Source organism: Marmota flaviventris, chromosome 5 (genome assembly GCF_047511675.1).
Source record: "Marmota flaviventris isolate mMarFla1 chromosome 5, mMarFla1.hap1, whole genome shotgun sequence".
NCBI lineage: Eukaryota > Metazoa > Chordata > Mammalia > Rodentia > Sciuridae > Marmota > Marmota flaviventris.
In genome coordinates, this window is record NC_092502.1 from 115,087,217 (window position 1) to 115,097,961 (window position 10,745).

General features: G+C 36.4%; 1 pseudogene; it reads left to right on the top strand.

Annotated features, from left to right (window-relative positions):
* Positions 1–802: 802 nt before the first annotated feature.
* Positions 803–1,644, top strand: LOC114105241 (thioredoxin-like protein 1 pseudogene; annotated as a pseudogene).
* The last annotated feature ends 9,101 nt before the right edge of the window (positions 1,645–10,745 follow it).

Consider the following 10,745-nt stretch of genomic DNA (forward strand, 5'->3'; position numbering starts at 1 on the left):
GTCTAGAACTCTCTCCTTGCCCTCCCCACTCCTGCTCATATTTTATTTAGGTGTGAACTTAAATCCTTTCACTTGGGAGGCTTATATGTGTTTCCCAATAACTGTCATCACAGTGCAATCACTTGCTGAGTCCGACCCCTGATATTCTGAATTCCATGAATGTGAGGACAGGTCTACCTTATTCACATCTGAATATCAAACCTCCAGCCGGCAACCTGGCACATAGAAGGTACTAAATATATATTTGCCAAGTAGCATTGCATGAATGCAGTTTTAATTCTATACATTTTATTAAGCTCCTACAATGTACCAGGCAGTGTTTCAGGGGCTCAAGGTCTATCAGTGCATAAAGACAGAAATCACTTTCCTTATAGAGCTTAGATTCTAGCAGGAGGACACAGATGCTAAACATGATAAATAAACTGTGTAATATGTTAGAAAATAATAAGTGCTATGGAAAAATAAAAAGTAAAGCAGGACAATGGGGGCACCCAATTCTCAGTACTGAATTACATGGTTAGGGTGGGTGTGATGGGGTGACCAGTACCTTGACAAAGCAGGTTCCTGCTCAGGACACATGAGCCACCTGGGGAAATAAAAAGTCTGAAATAGACAGTAAGAAATAAGACAAAGTTAAAGATTAGATTCAAAAAGTGGAGCGCTTGACTGAGATCCCTGGGAGGAGACTCCGCTGTCGTCAGCTCCACTGTCCAGGCCTCAGCCTTCCTGAGCCTCTCTCCTTCCTCTCCCGGGTTGTCTTCTCATTCAGTTTTGAAGCTGCCCTGCCAAGCTCTCTGTGAGGATGGTGGGAGTGAAGCCGGTCAGGAGCGACCCTGATTTCCAGCCGGAGCTGAGCAGCGCGGGCTCCACACTTGTCGTGGTCAAGTTCACCATGAGAGAGTGTGGACCGTGTTTGAGGATTGCCCCAGCTTTCAGTTCTATGAGTAATAAATATCCACAGGCTGTTTTCTTGGAAGTAGATGTACATCAGTGTCAGGGAACTGCTGCCACAAACAATATATCAGCAACACCTACGTTTTTGTTTTTTCGAAACAAAGTGAGAATTGATCAATATCAAGGAGCAGATGCTGTTGGATTAGAAGAAAAAAATCAAGGAACACTTAGAAAATGACCCTGGAAGCAATGAGGGCACAGATATTCCAAAAGGCTATATGCATTTAATGTCTTTTATTAACAAGACTGGTTGTGAATGTCTCAATGAACACGATGAACATGGTTTTGACAACTGTTTACGAAAAGACATGACCTTCTTGGAATCTGACTGTGATGAACAGCTACTTATTACTGTGGCATTCAATCAACCTGTTAAGCTTTATTCCATGAAATTTCAAGGGCCAGATAAGGGTCAGGGTCCTAAATATGTAAAAATTTTTTATCAACCTACCCTGATCTATGGATTTTGAAGAGACAGAAAGAAGTGAACCAACTCAAGCTCTGGAACTGACAGAGGATGATATCAAAGAAGATGGCATTGTTCCACTTCCTTATGTTAAGTTTCAGAATGTTAACAGTGTAACTATATTTGTTCAGTCTAATCAGAATGAAGAAGAAACAACAAGAATTTCGTATTTTACTTTTATTGGTACTCCAGTTCAGGCAACAAATATGAATGACTTCAAATGAGGTGGGAAACCAAAAATAGCCTGCATGTGTTTCATTTTCAATTCCTTGTGGCCTGGGGAAGGGGTGTCACAGTTTGCTTCCACAGTGAAAGTACACTGCATGTGCAGAAATTCAAGAATAAAAATTAATACCAGGTAGTGGGCAAAAAAGGAGAAAGCCACTAAGGTACAAAAGATACTGGAAGACCTATTGCAATCAGATTTGCAGCTCCTGGATAATTGCTTGTTTCTCTCCAGAGACTGTCAATGTTTCATTCATTGCCATTACCAATAAATCATTGCTTTTGTTCAGATGGTATCACTAGTCTTTCTGTTGTAATCTTGATACAAGCAATTGTAAATAAAAGTCACTGCTTTTGCCAAGCTTAAATTTTGTCAGTCTACATACGTATTTCTTCTTTCCTTTTATTTTAAAATTAGCCAGCTTCTGATTCTAGAAGAGACTTAAATGTCTGGTAGCATATTGACTGAAGCCTAATTTCTCTTTTTAGAGGATCAAAACTGTTGTAGGGAATCAAGGAGTACAGGTATACACAAGCACATAGAGCACTCAGTTTTGAGAATGGACTTGGAATAGCTAACCATGTTCAAATGAGTATTGATTCCTGTTTTCTTTAAAAGATATTTGGGTATTTGGTATCTGGGCTAGAAATTATTCAAATTATAAACTGCCAGAAATAAACAGGCTTAAGGAGATTTAATTACTTTTACCTAAAACAGTTGATGGGTCTCCAAATTCTTTTCCATGCCAAATTTTAATCCATTCTGCATAAACTTTAAATTTTGATACTCATTTTCTGTAGTAATAAAGGAATGTCAAATTCAGACAGCTGGGAAAAATACGGTACAATAAATTTTGAAACAACAGGAATTCTTTGTAAACCAGTAATTATCTGAACTACTAAAACATGCAACATAGGAATATAGACAACATGATTTAAGGTTGAAAATGAGTTGGCCAAATGTTTGTGTTTAAAAGATATTTAACAAAAGGTTGGTTAAATATAGCATCTGTTCTTTGTTATTTTTTTAATCTTAAAATTATAATCTGGAAAATAGTGATAAATTTAATTTTTAAGTAAGTATTTTTAAAATTTAATGTTTTAAGAATACCAAGACATAAAGTGTGATTCAGCTAATGCATTTGAAGGCAGTCTTGTCTAAAAGTATGGTAAAGATGCTGTTTGCCCTTGGGAGGCTAATATGTTTATATATGATTATGAAAAATTATGTGGAAGTTTTAATGTTGAAGTGGTCACTTTCTGAAACCCAAGTGTTACTAATTAATGTTCAGTTCATTTGTATGTGAGTACAGTACCTGGTGGTGTGGTGATGTCTGTAGTTTATGTATTCTACAGTTTTGTTGCCTTGGGTCAAGTGGAGGCAGAAAGGCAAAAAATAAAAGTTTATATCACTCCTAATATAGACCATCTCAGATTAATTACACCTGAAATTAGAGATAAGATTAATACCAAGGATTTTGTTTTACATTTTTGTACACTTAACCTTTTTGGGTAATTGTTAAAGTGCCCAATCTTAAGTATCACTGACCTCATCCTATTTAAAAGCCCAGTTTAAAAACCCATAAAAATGATTTCATATTTGTAAAGGATTGGGCATCAGGTTTATATTGTTTATGTGACTTTTCTATAACTCAGTTGGTTGCAATATACAGACATTCCATAATAATTCAAATTGTAAATAGTGAAAATGTTTATAGGTAACTGTAATGTGTTTCACTTATGGGAAGTTTTACTATTACAAATAAACATGTTTAACTGACCTTATTTAAAATATCAAGATGAAATGCTGTTTTCTCCTAAAATAGTATATTTATATATGTGTATAACATTTATAAATAACTGAATTTTCTAGATGAATAAACGTTTGAGACAAAGGTACCCTTCATTTCAACCAAAGCTATCAATTAGATAGTACTTTCTAGAAAACCAATATTGTTTATTGCTTGTTTTGTCACATACAGCAAAATGAGTATTTTGTTTGCATACCTTGTTATATTTTATATTGGAGTACACATCTGATTGAGAAGCAACCGTGAAATACCCTGTCCAACAGAAGCAAAAGTGAAGTATTGCAGTACAAAGTTCATCAGCAGATGGCTAAGGACAAGAATAGCACAGGATACCATACTTTATGTCAGTGATAAGTCTTTATAATCCATTTTGGCCCTCTTTGTCATTAAACCTCAAGTTGTTGTCAGTCTCAGTGTAGTATTAGAGACAGGCACTTAGCCATTCATTAGCAGTTAATAAGTGAGTTCAAAACTCTGCCATCCTTGTCCTAATATTTAAGGACAAAGTTTTTGCAGTGTTTGCAGGAATGGTTGTAAATGTACATTTGGCTAGAGTCTTTTATTTATGGCTGTCATAAATAAAGACAGGGTCTTCCCATGTTTCTTTTAATGTCTAAAATATTTAATACTGTAATAACAGTAAAGTGCCAGGGCTGATTAAGTTAGTTATATCCTCTCTTTTGTAAAATTTCAAAAAATGACATTTTGGGCTTACATATATGGCTTATATTGATATTTATATAGATGAGTTCAAGAGTTTATGTCTTGGTATTCTTACAGTTCATAAGTTAATTCTTATGAAGGTAATTATTTTTTGTAATTGGTCATTTCTAATTTTAAATAATTTTTTTAAGACCAGTAACTTGAACTAGAAAATTCATTAAGTGAACCACTGAAGAAATTTAACAGGCATATTGAATTCATTTAGCCTTTAATTCTTCATTATTAGAGGTGTAGTAATGCATTCTGCAAAATTTTCTAAACACAAGTTATCTGTGCTTTATGATGTAAATGTAGCATGTTTGATAGGTAGATAAGTTTAAAAATACTGGCCATTCCTATGCCCATATTGCCTAAAGAGCAATCTTGATATCATTTTAAGCATGCTTTTAAATTTAAATTTGTTTATTTTTAGATCAGTAAGTTTTTTTATATGCCCAGCACCATAGGGATATGTGGACATACTGGATATTTTATAGGCTATTAAGATCACTTTTAAACTTTATGGACTATGTAAAATCATTAATTGAAAAATGTGACTAAATCAGATAATTTTGTAAGAAAAAAGAGATAACCAGAATTTGGATATATTACTGAAATTGTACACAACTTGGATAATATTAAAGTCTTACAATATACAAACTTAAAAAAAAAAAAGTGGAGCATTTAATAGGTCTTCCAGTCCTGATAGGAACTGAAACTGAACAACTGAAAGAGGCCCCAATTCTTTATTTAAAAGAAATTTTTTAAAGGCAGGGATAAGGTTTTCAGTGGCGGGAGTCTCCTTTCAGTGGTTGCTTCTCAGGGTGGCAGGGGTCTTGTGGTAAATAGGTTGATTGGCGTTTGGCAAGCTACAACCATCTTGGAGAGGTGGTTTGATCCTAAGGTTGTGAGCTAAGACAGAGGCCAGCACGATCTGGGCATTCTCAAACTGGGGAATTTAAACACAGGAGTTTCCAGAGGAGCAGCCTCCCTGCCTTTAACAGGTGGGTCCCATTGCAATGGTGGCATCTAGGGAAAGAGTATTTCAGGTGGGGGAGTGGCCAATGCAAAGGCTCCTAGAGATATGAGCATCCACAGTGTTTGGAGGGGAATAAAGGACACAGTGTGTATAGAGCAGAGTGAGCAAGCAAGAAAAGAGTAGGACAAGAGGTCATATACTATAGACCAGAGTTCTGGGACTTTTTTGAGGACTTTGACTTTTATGTTGAGTAAAAAGGGAAGTCATTTTAGAGTGTTGAAGAAGAATGACATGATCTGATGTGTATTTTTAAAAAGTTACTCTGGCCACGTGGTGGCATACGCCTGTAATCCCAACAGCTCAGGAGGCTGAGCTGAGGAAGGAGGATCGAAAGTTCAAAGCCAGTCTCAGCAACTTAGCGAGGTACTAGGCAACTCAACGAGGCCCTGTCTCTAAATAAAACATATAAAGGCCTGGGTATGTGGCTCAGGGGTTAAGAGCCACTGGGTTCAATTCCTGATACCAAAACAAAACAAAACCCGAAAAACACTAGAGAAGCTGGATTGATACAGAGAGAAAAAGGAACGGGGCAAGTGTAAAAGCAAAGAGACCAGTAAAAAGGTAGAAAAATCTGATAGGACCAGGTTGTCTGGGCCACAGTGATCATAGTGGTATGGTGAAAAATGGTTGAATGGTCAAATTTTGCATATGATATAAGATAGCATATGAGATGTGAGAAAAAGAAAAACTAGGTATGAGTGCAAGGTTTTTAGTCGGAGCAGAAGAAAGCGTAGAGTTGCCATAAACTGAGAAGAGTAAATTGTGGGTTAAGTGGGTTTTTAGGGGGAAAGATCAGGATTAGATTTGAACATGCTGCATCGAAGATGTTCAGGTGGAGTTGTTCAGAACCCAGTGAGACATATGGATCTCAGTGTCAGAAGAGAGGTCTAGGTTGAAGATAGGTACTTGGAAGTCATCAGCAAGAAAGTAGTATTTACAATGATAGGTCTAGATGAAGTTATCAAGTGGGTGAGTGTAGATGGAGAAGAGCACTGGTGACCAGGTTCTTCCACATAAAGAGATCTAAGAGAGGATCATGAATCAATAAAAGAGAGGTGGGGTGGGGGAGGGGAGGAAAACCAAGAAAATAAAGAGAGGGAAGAAGGAAAATCAAGAAAATATGTTGTTTTGGGAGCCAGGAGAAGACAGTATTTCAAGGAAGAATAATAAGTCATGAAAAGCACTGCTGATGGTCAGACAAGGATGGAGAATGGCCTTTAGATTTAGAAGTTGGTCAATGGTGATCTTTATGAAAGCAATTTTGGAGGAATGGTGGAGGGAAGCCATAGAGTGCATCTAAAAGAAAATGAGAGAAGAAGTAAAGGAGGAGTGAATGCACGAAAGAAACCCCATGACCTTCATTCTACCTTCTCTTTGTATCATTATGTATGTTTTTATCTTGTCTTTTCTAGATTGTAAGTTCTCCAAAGACTGAAAGAGGGTATGTCTTTGAAAACCTCATTTTTTCTACTACAGAATCTGTCATAGTAATACACACAGCAGATGCTCAATAAATGTTGATAGGTTGAAAAAAATGGATAGTAAGTGAAGATAGTTTTGGATGAAGTTCTTCCTTATCATTTTGACAGACTTCATTTCCTTTGTAATTATCTCCCTTCTGCTGCCCCCTATAACCAAAGAGATGTCCGGTATCCTCCTGCTGCCTTATAACTCCCTCACCCTTTCCTTTTGTCTCTTCCTATTCCACCTTCTTGAAAATTTACACACATTGGGTCTATTCTTCTAGGACGGTGTTGGGGGTAACAATGGGATAGTTTAATCACCTTTTTTTTTTTATGGTGAGGCTGGGTATTGAGCCTGGCTTTGTGCATGCTAGGCAAGCACTCTACCACTGAGCCACATTCCCAGTCCTTGGAACCTATCATTTAATGCCAGCTTACACTAGGTGAAACACACCTAAGAAAGGTATTCTAATATAGAGAAGTAAGACCAGTGGAAACCACGGTATAGTAAGAACTTGAAAATAGGAAAGTCTGTTGTTTTTCTTCATTTAATCTGAATTAAACACATTCAACATGAATATTAATTAGCTATTTTAATAGAATAAGAAAACCAGCCCAAATCAAAGTACTGCAGAGCTGTTTTTAATTGCCTTCTTACAGTATTAGCTTTTAAAGTTACTAAATAGTATTACATTTATTTATTTATTTTTCAAATAAAGAATGGACCTGTCTAATGATTTAATGTACTTTCCTCAAATTAGTTGCTCAAATGGGTTTATTTAAGCTACCATATAGTCTTTAGCTAATTTTAAAGTACATATAGCATTTGGATTGTTGGATTTTGCTATTAATTTATTTAAAGGATACTTCTATATGTTAGAAATTGTGGTCTTTCAAAGAAATATGTGTGTGTGTGTGTGTGTATGTATGTATATATATATATATATATATATATATATATATATATATATATATATATATATATATATATATATCAAAAGCCAGAAAATATCACTTTAAAAATAAACAGCTTCTGCTGTGGTGGCTCAGTGGTAGAGCGCTTGCCTAACATGTGTGAGGCACTGGGTTTGATTCTCAGCACCACATATAAGTAAAATAAATGGTCGATTAACAACTAAAAAAAAAATTTAAAAATGAACAGCTTCTATTAACTGTCAGGGTAAACTAGTTTAAACTCTGTTTCCTCTCATTTCCTTTTTAAGTCTCCTTTGCAATTAGGAAACTCAACTACGATCCTCAAATAATTATACAAATAAATTTTGAGTAACTTAATCCTCAAAAAGAGAGAAACAAACATTACTGCAAATGCAATGTTAAGACACAAAGAAGGAAACTGACTTAGTTCAAATTATTTGACAACCAACATGCAAAAGCGCTCAAGCAACAGAATTATCCAGGTGTGAAGTCTGAAAGCGGTTTGATAACTACCTTCCACTGGAGTGAAAGCAAGAACTATATAAATCCAATAAAGCAAATTATTTCCACAGGGAGAAAGCACACGGGAGGGGTGCTGAGAACATTTTTGTCATTTGAGTATCTGTTTTTTCCAGACAATTAGCAAAAGGGAACCATGTGATTTTTTTACCCCCTTGTTTTATAAAGACTGCCTAGAAGCCCGAAATAAGGATCTGAAATTAGTGACAGATCTCAGAAAGGCAAATGGAGCTGAGTGTGATCTGTAAACAATATGATAATATTCATTAACAATGACTCAAAGGAAAACTGAAGGGGAAAAAATAGTGAATCTTAGGTACTGATTTTATTCAGGAAATAAAAGGAGAATCAGCAAAATATAACAATTAAGGTTCAGCTCATCCCCCAAACTCTTTGTTGTCTAGTCTGGGCTGTACCGGCTGTAGTATATTACTCAAGCTAGCTCTTTTAGTTAGAGGCAATTTTGCAATAAGATAAAGAGTTAAAATAAGCTAGCCTTTTCCATTTTTCCTTCCTCTCTTCCCCCAACAATCAAGCTATCAGAGGAGCAAAATAAAACCGAAACAGTCTCTTGATATGGACATTTTATGAGTTTCCTTTCTGTCATTATTCTCTTTGGGCTGAGCAATCTTTCTTTGACAACAGAGTATTTATCTTCCCTGTAATGCCTGAATTCATAGTCTTATGCCATCCACTGTAATAATAACTTTGCTGGATAAAAGGTACAAAGAAAGTCTATTTTGAAAGTCAATTTGTAATTTTTGCATTTTAAACTTTTTTCCTCATCCCCCAAATTCACTTCTGATGGATTAAAAGATTAACTAATAAACTACCAAAACTTAGAAATCAGAATTAAATATAATTTAGCAGCTCAAAGACTGTAAAAAGATATTATTCAAAATAACAAGCTTAGAAACAATAGGTAAAATAAAGATGTAAAATATTGACAGATTTAAATGCACATAAATAATAACATTTGCATATAAAAATGAAGAATTGGTCTTTTTGTCATACAGAGATCTCATAGGAGATCCTTTCACTGTGGTATCACCATGTCTTTTATTATTGCTGTTATGATGCTCTAAAGACCTTTGACAATATGCTTTACCAAAAATCTTCAGTGCCAATTAAAATAAATGAAGAAACGATAAATCAAAGTAAATTATAGAAGACTGAATAAATGAGAAAAATTCTAAGCCTTAAATAGCTAATAAGCAAATACATGCATGGGTAGCTAATTTCCATGAAAAGAGAGCTATTTACTCAATAAACAGGAGAAAACATTTCAACCTCATTAGTGAACAAAGACACGCAAATCTCCAGTGAGCCTTGCTTCTTTTTCTATTGAATTAGGAAAAATATGTAATAATTATGCACCTTGCTGATGAGCATAGACAGTAGTGGATACTATGGTACATTCTATTGATTTTACAAGTTGCTTCAATATTTTTGGGCCCTACGATGACCCCATACATCAAACGCTGGAAAAAAATGTCTGCTGCTGCTTTCTGCCAGATGACTGACTAGGATGGGTTGCAGATTTCTGCTCCCCCAAAGCAATTCTGGAGTAACTATAGAATTGAGCAGAAAATAAAAATTCCAGGTGCTATACCAACAACAATTCTAATCAGTTTAAAATCCCTGGGAAGATTGAAGTGTGTCCTAAACAGTGCGGGGGTTAAATGGTTCAGCTTGTGGTGGAGGGTTACTACATGTGGCAGTGGGAGGAGAAACTGAAGAAAACTTTGTAATTTCTGCTCTTGTATCTCTTTTGGATTGCTTTGGGACATTTATCATCTGCCCTTTCATCTCTGATTCTGGATCCCTGAGGACAAAATCAGGGAAGAACTGATGTCCTGATAGGGAAAAGTGTTAATGAGAACAGGTTAATATCTGCCTGACAACATTACCTTCCAAACCCTCATGATAGGACCTCAAAGTTGTCTATTGCCCATGCTCCTCTTCCCTGTGGTTCAACGGTAAATGGTAAAGCCTTGAGGTGGCAGCAGAGTACTGGTAGTGGTTCCCTGGTGCCCTTGACTCATCTGAATGGCACTCTCCTGTCCCTCTGAATGGCACCACCAGCACTCCCCCCCATTCCACAAAGGGAGGCCATCTCCCTCCTCCATGGAGTTTCAGGGCAAACAGTATTCCTGAGATGAAGCATGGGCCCACAATCTGCTCCAAGAGTCAATTGATCATTGTATGATCTGTTAGTGGTGAGAGACCAGAGAGGGCAAAGTGATCAAAGACCCAAGGCATAGCTCTCAGTTTTGACACAGCACAGGCTTGTAACTTCCCTCAAACAGGCAACAGCTGCACAAATACACTGGGCCCAAAGAGTTGTGGCAATCTGCCATTAGGAATTTCCACCCTTTATTCTAACAAAATCCCAAAGTCTAATCACTTTGGCCCCTAGCCGATTTGCCTGTTTTTCTTTCAGCTGTATCTTCACTTTTGCTTTTCCTTACCCTACAGTAAACTTGCTGTAATTACCATCTCTGCCTTGCTGCACTTGTGTTTCTGCACTGAGGTAATTGCTCTAATCTTAGGCATTACACCCAAGAACAGAGGATAACTCTACAGTTTGCTCTCATCCTCTAGTAATAATATCCAGGTATCTGCACTTG